Raw genomic sequence first — 14,198 nt, 5'->3', positions numbered from 1 at the left:
TCTTTGTCATTGGGTCAGCGCCACTTTAGTTTGTTTTTGGACAATAATTTCCTCCTCTAGGTTAAATGGATGTCGTATTGTATTTGTGTCTCCCCTTTTCGTAGACCAATTATATGTATCAGACAACATTGTTTTTATTGATKTGTTTGTCAGTGTCARCAGAGTAGGCTACCCTGTAATTTTTGTAGTAAAAAAAAAGATTGCGCGCACTTGGGTGTCCCTACCTGTAAGAAATTAAATGTACTTTCACCTCTGGTCACCACTGTAACAAATTATTAAGAAACCTTTGTCTGTCTATACAGGGTAGTCACCTATCTCTAATGGACAATTAGACAAAATATTGTCTTCCCCTTTTTGCTAGTCATTGTTGCAACAGGTGCTTAAAGTCCCAGTGCAGTAAATAATGTGATTTACCTGTGTTTTATATATATTTCCACACAGAGGTTGGAATAATACTGTGAAATTGTGAAAATTATGATAATGTACTTTTAGTGTAAGAGCTGTTTGAAAAGAACAGCTGAAATTTGAGCGTGTTTTGGAATTTTGGCCTGCCTGTTGACATCACCAGAAGGTGAATTAGTTAATATACCAATAAAGAGTTCCAAACGTCTGCCAATAACCGCTCATTTTCAGTCTACCACTCCCAGACAGTCCTAGCTAAATTCTTGCTTGAGAAATTGCTCTTTGCTAAGAAGCTATTTTTGTTTCTTTTTGACCATTTTAATTGAAAATATCTCAGTAATATACTTCATTGTTACCCGGAAATGATTTGATATTGAGAGAAAAACGGCTGCATTGGACCTTAAAACGCCAACACCAGTAGAAATCTACATTTTCAAGCTGAAAGACGATTTAAGTCAATAAGTCATCGTTTTAGTCAAAGTACGATAGTGCATTTAGAAAGCATTCAGAACCCTCAACTTTTTCCACATTTTGTTACGTTACAGCCTTATTCTAAAATGTATTAAATTGTTATTTTTCCTCATCAATCTACACACAATATCACATAATGACAAAGCAAAAACAGGTTTTTATAAATGTTTGCAAATGTATAAAAAAAAAAACTTTGCACCCTTCACTCAGTACTTTGTTGACGTTTGGCAGTTCTACAGCCTCAAATCTCCTTGGATATAATGCTACAAGCTTGGCACACCTGTATTTGGGGAGTTTATTCCATTCTTCTTTGCAGATCCTCTCAAGTTCAGTCGGGTTGGATGGGGAGCATCGCTGCACAGCTATTTTCAGGTCTCTCCAGAGATGTTAGATCGGGTTCAAGTCCAGGCTCTGGCTGGGCCACTCAAGGACATTCAGAGACTTGTCCCGAAGCCCACTCCTGCGTTGTCTTGGCTGTGTTCTTAGTGTCATTGTCCTGTTCAAGGTGAACCTTCGCCCCAGTCTGAGGTCCTGAGCAGGTTTTCATCAAGGATCTCTCTGTACTTTGCTCTTTTCATCTTTCCCTCGATCCTGGCTAGTCTCTCAGTCCCTGCCGCTGAAAAACATCCCCAAAGGATGATGCTGCAACCATGATGCTTCACCGTAGGAATGGTATTGGCCAGGTGATGAGCGGTGCCTGGTTTCCTACAGATGTGACGCTTGGCATTCAGGCCAAAGAGTTCAATCTTAGATTCATCAGACCAGATAATCTTGTTTGTCATGGTCTGAGAGTCATTTAGGTGCCTTTTGGCAAACTCCAAGCGAGCTGTCATGTGCCTTTTAGTGAGGAGTGGCTTCCGTCTGGCCACTCTACCATAAAGGCCTGATTGGTGGAGTGCTGCAGAGATGGTTATCCTTCTGGAACGTTCTCCCATCTCCACAGAGGAACTCTGAAGCTCTGACAGAGTGACCATTGGGTTCTTGGTCACTTCTCTGACCAAGGCCCTTCTCCCACTATTGCTCAGTTCTTCCGGGTGGCCAGCTCTAGGAAGAGTCTTGGTGGTTCCAAACTTCTGCCATTTAAGAATGATGGAGGACACTTGGGGACCTTCAATGGTGCATAAATGTTTTGGTTCCCCTCCCCAAGATCTGTGCCRCGACACAATCCTGTCTCTGAGCTCTACGGATAATTCCTTCGACCTCATGGCTTGGTTTTTGCTCTGACATGCACTGTCAACTGTGGCACCTTATATAGACAGGTGTGTACCTTTCCAAATCATGTCCAATCAATTGAATTTAAGTTGTAGAAACATTTAAGGGATGATCAATGGAAACAGGATGCACCTGAGCTCGATTTTMATTCTCTTATTCTCTTAGTAAAGGGTCTGAATACTTATGTAAATAAGGTATTTCTGTTATTTTTAATACATTTGCAAAAATGTCTAAACTTGTTTTCGCCTTGTTATTATAGGGTATTGTGTGTAGATTAATGAGGAACATTTTAATTTAATCAATTTGAGAATAAGGCTGTAACGTAACAAAATGGGGTCTGAATACTTTCTGAATGCACTGTATTTTGGCTTGAAGCGACAAAATCCGAACTGCCCACTTTGTGCAAATCCYTGTGAATATGGTGTCTTTTCCTATAATACAGGGGTGCAACTTTCACTGGGGAAGGGGGGTACAAATGTGATGATTTACCATTAACTYGCAGAGCTAGCCAAAAGTTGGCTATCGTATGCTAGCTAGCTGGCTAGCTCACTAAGTTTAGCTACTATTTTTGCCTCAATCACACTAGACCTGAATCAAACGATGAAACCAGCTGCCAAACGATTGAAGACCGATATTCTGATGTTTTTCAGAACAATATGATTTTTTTATTAGTCAGTATATCAYTGTAACGTTATTGATCTGTCCGTTTCCCCAGCTAATTCCCTACTTTTCACACTGACACGGTATAAAGGGCTCTACAGGCTTCACTGTCATGGTGAACAGTCAGTACACAACACTATGCTCATCATGTCTTAGTAGGTTCAGATTGTGACAGGTCTCCATGGAGGGTCAGACAGCCAGGGAAGACCAGTCTACGGAGCTCAGATGAATTTTCTAGTATATTATAACAATCAGTGAATGGATACTAAGTTCCATCTTGAGTTGATGGGTAGACTAAACTCTGGGAATAATGGCAGTGAAATTGAATATCATGCACACACAAATGTAGTTCTTCTGCTGGAGGTTTAAAACACAAAAGGGGACATATTTGCATATGTTATGGTCTTGTGAAGGCTGGTTGAATTCTGGCAAAGAGTATGTAGACATGCTGAGATACATGAACAGAGTCTCCCTGTTGTTGTTTGCTTGGAAATGTTTATATTGGAGACATTTATCAGAAGAAAATGTGTAAACTAGCATTTATAGCGGATAAGAAATGCATTGCCATTAATTAGGTTGGAGGAAATGTCACGTTATGTATCATGCGATTTGATTTATTACAAGATTAAGGGTATACTGTGCAACTTTCATAAGCTCTGGATGCCTTATATGGAATACTGTTTGACAAAAAATGTCTGCATTGAAAACATGCCCATGTCAGGGGAGATATCTATTAAGGCAATCCCTAGCTGCTGGGCTGTTCAGTCCTGGCCCTGGGGCTCTGCCATACTGTTGGTTGTCTCTCTGACCTTGGACTAACACACCTGAAACCAATAGTGAATGTTTCACTAAGATCCTGAAGCTGAGGTGGGTGTGTTGGGTTGGGGAGCTGCAGGGCCGTGGACCCCTAGGGGCAGGACAGGGTGACCCAGCTATATTGTGTACAAGTAAAAAGAGCTCTACAGTACAGTGATATGAATTTATGGAGGGTGTACAGTTTCTGTTTGTTACTGTGTAGGTCTATGTGTGTTTTTATAAAACTTTTGTTTTCCAAACCTTTCCTTGAGACATTAAAAAAAAGATGCGGAGGAAGTTGTTGGAGAGAGAGTGAGTTGAGTTATTGACTAGACTGGTGGGATCGGGCGTGCATGGGCGGTCTGGCTGAAATTTGATATAGAGGATCAAAGGTCTTTGTACTTTATTTGTAAGAGTTGTTCATTTGTTAGGCTATTGGTTAAAGGTGCAACACTTGATTATTGAATTATCGTGGATCTAGTTCAGTCTTATCAATCACTTAAACATATTTAATAATGATCCCTCACCTAGCTCGATGACTAGGTACTTTTGCTTACTTAATGTTCTATATAGAGACGCTAGAACGGCCATGGGTCATATTAGATTGTGTAGAAATGAAGGAAATTAGCTTTAGATGCCTCGGAAAATGGGAAGACCCCCCACCAAATTATGGGCCCCCCACTTCTAAAACCAAAGTTCTGCCCCTGCTATAATATGACATCAAAATTATTTTCAGCCCACTTCTTTTGCTTCAAGGCTGGGTTTTATTTGAATGTTACCAGCCACCAGCATGGCATTGTTTATTAATCTGAAACCGCTGCGAAGTTATTCCTCTTCGCGACTGAGATGCGCTAAACAGCCTTGTGGTCACTTGGCCCCCTGAGCCATGGAGTAAATTAAATAGGGGGTGCAAATGTAAGTTTTTGCACCTCCACTGTTTTTTACAGAGAATTATCATAATCCATTGGATAATTTGTGTATGTTCACTTATTTCTTAGTTAGTCTGTATTAAAAATATACAGTACCATTCAAAAGTTTGGACACACCTACTCATTCAAGGGTTTTTCTTTATTTTCACTACTTTCTACATCATAGAATAATATTAAAGACATCAAAACCATCAAAACACACATGGAATCATGTAGAAAAAAGTGTTAAACAAATCAAAATATATTTTAGATTCTTCAAAAGTAGCCACCCTTTGCCTTGACAGTTTTTCACACTCTTGGAATTCTRTCAACCAGCTTCATGAGATAGTCACCTGGAATTCATTTCAATTAACAGGTGCATCATGTTAAAATTACATTTGTGGAATATGTTTCCTTCTTAATGCGTTTGAGCCAATCAGTTGTGTTGTGACAAGGTAGTGGTGGTATACAGAAGATAAGCCTATTTGGTAAAATACCAAGTCCATATTATGGCAACAACAGCTCAAATAAGCAAAGAGAAACGACAGTCCATCATTACTTTAAGACATGAAGGTCAGTCAATGTGGAACATTTCAAGAACTTTGATAGTTTCTTCAAGTGCAGTCGCAAAAACCATCAAGCGCTATGATGAAACTGGCTCTCATGAGGACCGCCACAGGAAAGGAAGACCCAGAGTTCCCTCTGCTGCAGAGAATAAGTTCATTCAGACTACCAGCCTCAGAAAATAACTGCACCTAAGATTGCAGCCCAAATAATTGCTTCAGAGTTCAGGTAACAGACACATCTCCACATCAACTGTTCAGAGGAGACCGCGTGAATCAGGCCTTCATGGTCAAATTGCTGCAAAGAAACCACTACTAAAGGACACCAATAAGAAGAAGAGGCTTGCTTGGGCCAAGAAACATGAGCAATGGACATTAGACCGGTGGAAATCTGTCCTTTGGTCTGATGAGTCCAAATTTTAGATTTTTGGTTCCAACCGCCGTGTCTTTGTGAGACAGAGTAGGTGAACGGATGATCTCCGCATGTGTGGTTCCCACAGTGAAGCATGGAGGAGGAGGTGTAATAATGTGGGGGTGCTTTGATGGTGACACTCAGTGATTTATTTAGAATTCAAGGCACACTTAACCAGCATGGCTACCACAGCATTCTGCAGCGATACACCATCCCATCTGGTTTGCGCTTAGTGGGACTATCATTTTGTTTTTCAACTAGACAATGATCCAAAACACACCAACAGGCTGTGTAAGGGCTATTTGACCAAGAAGGAGAGTGATGGAGTGCTGCATCAGATGACCTGGCCTCCACAATCACCGACCTCAACTCAATTGAGATGGTTTGGGATGAGTTGGACTGCAGAGTGAAGGAAAAGCAGCCAACAAGTGCTCAGCATATGTTGGAACTCCTTCAAGACTGTTGGAAAGCTTTCCAGGTGACTACCTCATGAAGCTTGTTGAGATAATTTCAAGATTGTGCAAAGCTGTCATCAAGGCAAAGTATGGCTACTTTGAAGAATCTCAAATATAAAATATAATTTGATTTGTTTAGCACTTTTTTTGGTTACTACATGACTCCATATGTGTTATTTCATAGTTTTGATGTCTTCGCTATTATAATACAATGTAGAAAATTGTAAAAATAAAGAAAAACCCTTGAATGAGTTGGTGTCCAAACTTTTGACTGGTACTGTATAAGTAGCCTTTGTCATTCTTCAGAGGTTGAACCTAAACATGCATTTCCTCTAGGACAGGAAATTACATTTAAATAGTGGCATCAACTTCCTCTGGGGGTCCTTTTAAGGCTTTGTCTTTGTCTATCAGTTCACTGTAGTGAAATGGATCAGAGATGCGTGTTTCTTTCAGCTATTAAAGGACTGWGTGACTGAATCATGTCAGAACTTGGGGATGACATGTGCTGGTTGAGACGATTACAGGCAGAAGGCGATGAGCCTGTAAAGCGGAATCCTGCATTGAGCTTGTAAAGCTGAGTCTCCGGGGCTGGTTAAGAGAGATAAGCTCAATGATGGATAGACTGATGAAATAGTATATATGCGTTGTTTCTTTTTTAGTTTMATTATTCTTTCTATTAAAAACATTGAAGGTAAGAGCTTCTGCCGTTGAGACTTTAAAAGCGTCCCAAATATTATTGTCAAACATGGAATTATGGGTCTACTCCTCCTAAACCTGGAATATGGATCATCACTACCACAAAGGCAGACACATACATTTTTTTATCTCTGAAGTTAAAAGTTGTTATTTTGTTCTGAATTTATTATTTAAGAAGCTTCACTAAAGTTGGATCTGTTTGGGGAGCTGTGCCCAGTTCTGATGTGTCCAGTGAAGCCTGCACTACCCATGTTGTACCCTTCTGGATTGGGAGAACCATTCACTCTTCAAATTGATGTCCTCTATCCACTGTTTAGGAAATCTGCTATATTAGTTCATACAGTATATGGTCACCGTGTAAGTCATGGGTCACAGGTCAGACTTGCCTACAGTCATTTCAAGGTAGCACACCACACCTCACCACTGCTAGCAATATCTCAGCTTCAATGGTCATGTGAGACCGTTTATAAAGGAGAAGGTAACTGAGTTGATACACCAAACAGACTCTGAAAAATAGCCGTTGGCTTTTCCTTTGATCTCAGGCTCAGACATATTAGTCAGGTACGTTTGTATCTATGTCCCATCTTTGTTCACATCTGACTGACAAAGGAAGTCACAAATTTACTCTCGTTGGAGTTGCAGGGTTTATTCATTACAGAAGAGACTGGATCTTGAACATTTATTGGCGGTCAATTTCCATGTCTTTTTTTCAATGAAAAACTCACTGAAAGGATTTAGCCTAGTGAGAACCATTTAAACAATGTGTGCCACTAAACCAAAGTWGTTTTCCCCTTGTGAAGTAATCAGAGTTTCTAGTTCAGATTGYGTGTGAAGGGCAAGATGCACCATGAACCTGGATTACTTAATTTGACAGATTTTATATGAATGTAGAATCGGATGTTTAACTGAAGAGGGCACGATAACGCCTATTCCCCCTCAGGAGACTGAAAAGATTTGGCATGGGTCCTCAGATCCTGAAAAAATTCTACAGCTATATCATCGAGAGCAGCCTGACTGGTTGCATTACCGCCTGGTATGGCAACTGCTCGGCCTCCGACCGCAAGGCACTACAGAGAGTATTGCGTACGACCCAGTACATCACTGGGCCCAAGCTTCCTGCCATCCAAGACATCTCTACCAGGCGGTGTCAGAGGATGGCCCTAAAAATTGCAAAAGACTCCAGCCACCCTAGTCATAGACTGTTCTCTCTGCTACTGCACGGCAAGCGGTACCGGAGAGCCAAGTCTAGGTCCAAAAGGCTTCTAAACAGTTTCTACCCCCAAGCCATAAGACTCCATGAACACCTAATCAAATGGCTACCCAGACTATTTGCATTGACCCCCTCCCCCCAACACACACACACACACATTTTTGACGCTGCTGCTACTCTGTTTATTATTAGACACTTTACCTACATGTACATATACCTAAATTACCTCGACTAACCTGTGCCCCCGCACATTGACTCTGTACCGGGACCCCCTGTATATAGCCTCGTTACTGTTATTTTATTGTTGCTCTTTAATWGTTTTTTTTCATGTGACAAATACAATTTGATTTGAACTTCAGTCGTCCCGAACTGAGGTGTTGACAATCAGACACGATTATTCTCAAGCACATCATCTCACCTCTCCTATCAAGGCACAAGGCGAGACCTCCATGCAGACACAGGAGGCAGATGGATTGAGTCTTACAATGTTTATTAATCCAAAGGGGTAGGCAAGAGAATGGTCGTGGACAGGCAAAAAGGTCAAAACCAGATCAGAGTGGCAGACAGGCTCTGGTCAAGGCAGGCAGAATGGTCAGGCAGGCGGGTACAAAGTCCAGAAACAGGCAAGTGTCAAAACAGGGAGGACTAGGAAAATGCAAAAAGCAGAAGAATGGGAAAAACGCTGGTTGACTTGGAAACATACAAGACGAACTGGCACAGAGAGACAGGAAACACAGGGATAAATACACTGGGGAAAACAAGCGACACCTGGAGGGGGTGGAGATGATAAGGAGGACAGGTGAAACTGATCAGGGTGTGACATCTTACTATTTTTGTCCTCAATTCTTGTGCATGTGGGTCAGACATTAGTTTATTTTTTTGTTTTAGCTGAAAACAGGATGCCTGAAAGAAGGCCATAGCTTCCTGCTCTACTGTGCCCCTTAACAAAGGGGGGAGCGTGGAGGAGTGGAGGCCGTCACCCGTCATACATAGTGAGAGAAGTGGCTCTCTGGCTCCACAGGTCAATAATCTTGGTCATTCATCACAGGGAGATTTACTGTTTACTGCATGAGGGCATGGAGGCAGAACAATCTGATTCTGCTGTGAAGCTTCCGCCTCCTGTCTATCCCACTGGATTATTAGCCTTCACCCCTCATTAGTGACAAACCATCTCAGACCTGGAAACTATCAAACAGATGGAACACTGAGTGCGAGATGGAACTACACTGAACAAAAATATAAACGCAGCATGCAGCAATTTAAAAGGGTTTACTGAGTTTGAGTTCATATAAGGAAATCAATCAATTTAAATAAATTCATGACCCTAATCTATGGGTTTCACAGATTTCAAATTGAGCATTGGGTAGCTGCAGGAATAGGGTTGAGGAGCGCATGCATCCAGAGTTTGGGCAGAATATCACCTGTCGCGTAGCAAGAGCATGCTCCTCAAACGTGGTTGACGTGTGAAACGAAATAAGTGTTGTATTTATTTCTCACAACTGAAGTTGCCTCTCCGGTATCATTGAAAAACGGACAGGCGGGAAAGCGCGGCCTTCATTTGCTAGTTGAGTGCATATGGATAACATATTTTTTCCCCATGCCTCTGTCCCTGTCCATTTAATAATGGGCCATTCTAAATCTAAACTAATTTGACATAATTAGTAAAGATGAGATTACATTGAATAGTCTGATGGGTGAAAATATGATCGCTTGTTGAGAGAACAGCTGTTCAGCCGGAGGCAAGGATTGGAGTGCGAGCTTTTTGTCTCTCGACTTTCTCAAATCATCAATAGCCTATAGCCATCATGCAGCCCATATGTGTTTTGATTTGTAAGCCATTCTAAGGTTTGTATCATTCACAACTAAAGTTGCCAAGTAYCTCCAAATCTAGCGTATAGGACCTGTTTCAAATGTTCACTTTTGCACTCAACATAGCCAATTCATACAGSCCACTTGCTCCGGAATGGGAAAAATATATTTTACATTTTATTCAATAAAATTATTTTCTTGTTAATATAAAATCATATCATATAAAATAATTGAATGGGATTTATAAGCAAATCTTCTAAGCTAAATGAACAAGCCTATGGCATGGAGCATAGKCAGATAACATACAGTAGGCCAACTCATAAAATACATGTTATTCATATCATAATGTTTCTTTAGACCTGACTAAAATAAATAATGGATTTGTGATGGTGTATATTAAATTGATTTATTAGACTTTTTAAATGTACATGTTCCAAAGGCGCACATCAGCGGCTTGAATGCAGCTTGGAGGCATGGAGATGCTAAACTTGTTTATGTTAATTAACAGTCAATTACCGTGAGACTGGCAGACTTTTGSATGACAATAACCGTCTGACAAAATGTAATGACCGCCACAGCTCCATACTACTTGTCAGGCATAGAGAACTGATAATGCATACTRGTTGGGATTGGTGTGGGGGGGTTCCGTGGGTGGCTTTTAACCATTTCTTACKATGTCTTACTCATTGTTAGAAAAAAGTTAGATGTTCGGTACTATATCAGCGGTTTCCAAATTAGGGGTCGTGACCCCATGTTGGGTCGCCTGATATGAAAAAGGGGTCGTGAAAGATTTCCAAAATCCTGAGATCTTTTTTTTGTTGTTGAATGAAACCATGCACTATTGCACAGACTTTTATATTACCGGTTGCAATTGATATGGTGAAAACAATGTGTGGGGATGCAGAGGTACAGAACTCACATCAATACCTTTGTCAGATAACACTGTTGAACTAAGAATTTCTGCTATTGCTAGCAATCAAGAGGAAACTGACTGAACGACTCAAACTCCCCAGCTTATGCTCTCCAAATGGACGTTAGCTGTGAGGGCTGAGATGCCCATGCATTGACTTTTGTTCGCTATACATGTCGGAGGATGCTATTCACGAGGATATATTGTTCTGTCTCACTTTTCCCGAGTATGAAACGGCATATGGGATGTTCACTGTGCTGTGTGGCTATATTGACGAAAAACTGATTCTATATGGGATCGAATGGTGGGCTTTTGCACAGATGGGGCTCCGTCTCTCACGGGACGGCGGGCAGGCTGATCGAGCTGCCATGTGACCGAATGCTGCAGACAACGCACTCACGGGTCACTGCGGAGGAGTTTTGGTTCCTTACTCAAAGTGAATACCGTCTTCCTCTGAGCATTACTGCRGCGTTCAAAACAACTGGSAACTCGGAAYTCTCCGAKTTCAGTGCATTCAAAACAACAGGGAACTCTGAAAGAAATMAGCTCCGACTGGGGAAAAATTGTTTTGAACMGTCATCCAACTCGGAATTCCAACTCAGGAACTCGGGCCTGTTTCTAGACTTTACGACCTGAAGATCACTGAGTTCTCAGTTGTCTTGAAAGCACCGTAATACTCATGGTAGGCTACTRTTCGCCAGCTCATATCTGTGTGAAGCTGGATTCAGAGCTTTCGTCTGCATTAAAACCAAATATCGATTCAGGTTGGATGTAACAGCAGAGATGAGGTGCGCACTATCGACGATGCCCCCTAACTTTGAGAAGGTCGGATGTGACATGCATCATGCACAGACTAATTTGCAATTGACTACCTCCATTAAAAGTGTGTGATTGTGAGTTGAGAACACTATCAGAAGTACTGTTACGTTTGTTTTGATAACCCCAAGTAAAAAAGTAAACATTGGCTGTTCATTACATAATGTTTTTCACATGGGTGGTGGGGTCACYAGAATTTTCAAATGTCAAAATGGGGTTGTTGGCCAAAAAAGTTTGGGAACCCCTGTACTATATGTATTGAATATTTATATGAATCCTATAAATAAAAATGGCCAATTTGGGTGCAATCAATTGACTTAGTRTCTCAGAAATTAAATTATATCTCAACAAAGAATGTTGTAGGAATACTAATCTTATGTTTCTAACTACAGAAATGATTTCAGATATATCTTAGATGATGGGTGTCATGGCTTGCTGAATTGACTGGTTATGCAATTTTCAATTTRGGCACTCAAAGTGATGCACATACTCAGGAATGACATCGGTGAGATATGAGTTAAGGCCTGTCTTGCCTCCAGGTCTCATCGGTTCAGTATGGGACATAATACACTATATTACACAACTTAAAGATATTTCTAGTACTTTTGTATACAGTGCTTTCAGAAGGTATTCAGACCCCTTGATTTTTTTCACGTTTTGTTACATTGCAGCCTTATTATAAAATGGATTKAATTAAAAACAATTATTCAGCAATCTACACACAATGCCCCATAATGACAAAACAAAAACAGGTTTTTAGAAATTTTTGCACATAATTTTTATTTGTTTCAGAAATACCTTATGTACATATTTATTCACACCCTTTGCTATGAGACTCGAAATTGAGCTCAGGTGCATCCTGTTTCCAATGATCATCCTTGAGATGTTTCTATAACTTGATTGGTGTCCACCTGTTGTAAATTAAATTGATTGGATATGATTTGGAAAGGCACACACCTGTCTATGTAAGGTCCCACCGTTGACAGTGCATGTCAGAGCAAAATCCAAGCCATGAGGTCGAAGGAATTGTCCGTAGAGCTCCGAGACAGGATTGTGTCGAGGCACAGATCTGGGGATGGGTACCAAAAAATGTCTGCAGCATTGAAGGTCCCAAGAACACAGTGGTCACTCTGACAGAGCTCTGGAGGTTCTCTGTGGAGATGGGAGAACCTTCCAGAAGGACAACCATCTCTGCAGCACTCCACCAACCACCAACCAAGCCTTTATGGTAGAGTGGCCAGACGGAAGCCACTCCTCAGTAAAAGACACATGATAGCTCGCTTGGAGTTTGCCAAAAGGCACCTAAAGACTCTGACTATGAGAAACAAGATTCTTTGGTCTGATGAAACAAGTGTCATGTCATTAAGTGGCCCGGACTTGAGCCCGATCGAACATCTCTGGAGAGACCTGAAAATAGCTGTGCAGCAACGCTCCCCATCCAACCCGAGGATCTGCAGAGAATGAGAGAAACTCCCCAAATACAGGTGTGCCAAGCTTGTAGTGTCATACCCAAGGCTGGAATCACTGCCAAGTACTTCAACAAAGTACTGAGTAAAGGGTCTGAATAGTTATGTAAATGAATACTTATATATAAAAACCTGTTTTTGCTTTGTCGTTATGGGGTGTTGTGTGAATATTGATGAGGGGGAAAACGATTTAATAAATTATACAATAAGGCTGTAACGTGAAAACAAAATGTGGAAAAAGTCAAGGGGTCTGAATATTTTCCAAAGGCACTGTACTTTTTAACCAGTAGTTCTGAAAGTAGCACCGACGAGTCAAAGTGGTCCCCAAAAATTGCGTAACTCCAATGTGCAGATATGTGCACACGTCATTCTCTCGCTCTACTGTGTGTGCGTCTTGCTAGCTGTCACTCAAATGGTGAGGGACTGGAGCTCCATGGCTGAAACTCGAATTGCTAGGGAGCTGGCCCACATGGGGATAAATGTAGGGAAAATGGCTTCCAGAAAACAGTCACTTTTAAACTAGTGATTTCATGGCTGATTTAGGTAAGAAAGTAATTCTSCTCATAGACTATGTATGAACTGCACATTGACACATCCAGCCCAAAGCGGGAGGATTAAAAAATACTTTCTAGCCGKSAAAGTACCGGAGCWGGTCTTTAACTGCCAAAAAACCCTCCGCTTATGTAATGGGTAATGCAATGTATTGAGTTTTATTAGGCAGGTGGAGACATGAAATATTTTATTTTACGACTCAATCCACCACCTGACCTGTGAACGAACATGTTTTACATTAAACATKTATGTTCCTTGCATCTTTGTATCGGTTCTATGTCTGAAGCATCCTAGAAGGGACAGAATCTTTGTGAAGTGTCCATGTTTCACAGTCTTTAACAAACGGTGGGTTGTGGCCATTCCCTCTTGGGCTTGGTGTTGTAGTTAGAACATGATGTTGTCTCTTTGATGGACCTCAACTCCTACAATGCCTTTAGAAAGTATTCACGGGCCTTGACGTTTTCCACATTTTGTGTTACAGKCTTAATTTAAATTGAGATTTTGTGTCACTGGCCTACACACAATACCCCATAATGTGGAATTATGTTTTTAGAAATGTTCACAATTAATACAAATGGAAAGCTTAAATATCTTGAGTCAATATATATTCATTGTTTTGGCAAGCCTAAAGTTCAGGAATAAACATTTGCTTAAGAAGTCACATAAGTTGCATGGACTCACTTTTAACTTGTTTTTTGAATGACTACCTCATCTCTGTACCCCACACATACAATGATATGTAAAGTCCCTCAGTAGAGCAGTGAAATTCAAACACAGATTCAACCACAAAGACCAGATGGTAAAAAAAAGCAGACATTTGAATATCCCATAGAGCATGGTGAAGTTTTTTTAGCACTTTGG

General features: G+C 40.9%; 1 protein-coding gene across 2 annotated transcripts in view; it reads left to right on the top strand.

Annotated features, from left to right (window-relative positions):
- Positions 1 to 14,198, top strand: part of LOC111974975 (protein phosphatase Slingshot homolog 1-like) — a 69,738-nt gene that overhangs the window by 11,091 nt on the left and 44,449 nt on the right. The window lies entirely within an intron of this gene.

This window comes from Salvelinus sp. IW2-2015, linkage group LG15 (assembly GCF_002910315.2).
Source record: "Salvelinus sp. IW2-2015 linkage group LG15, ASM291031v2, whole genome shotgun sequence".
NCBI lineage: Eukaryota > Metazoa > Chordata > Actinopteri > Salmoniformes > Salmonidae > Salvelinus > Salvelinus sp. IW2-2015.
Note: the sequence above shows the minus strand (reverse complement) of the source record. Positions and strands in the feature narration are given on the sequence as shown.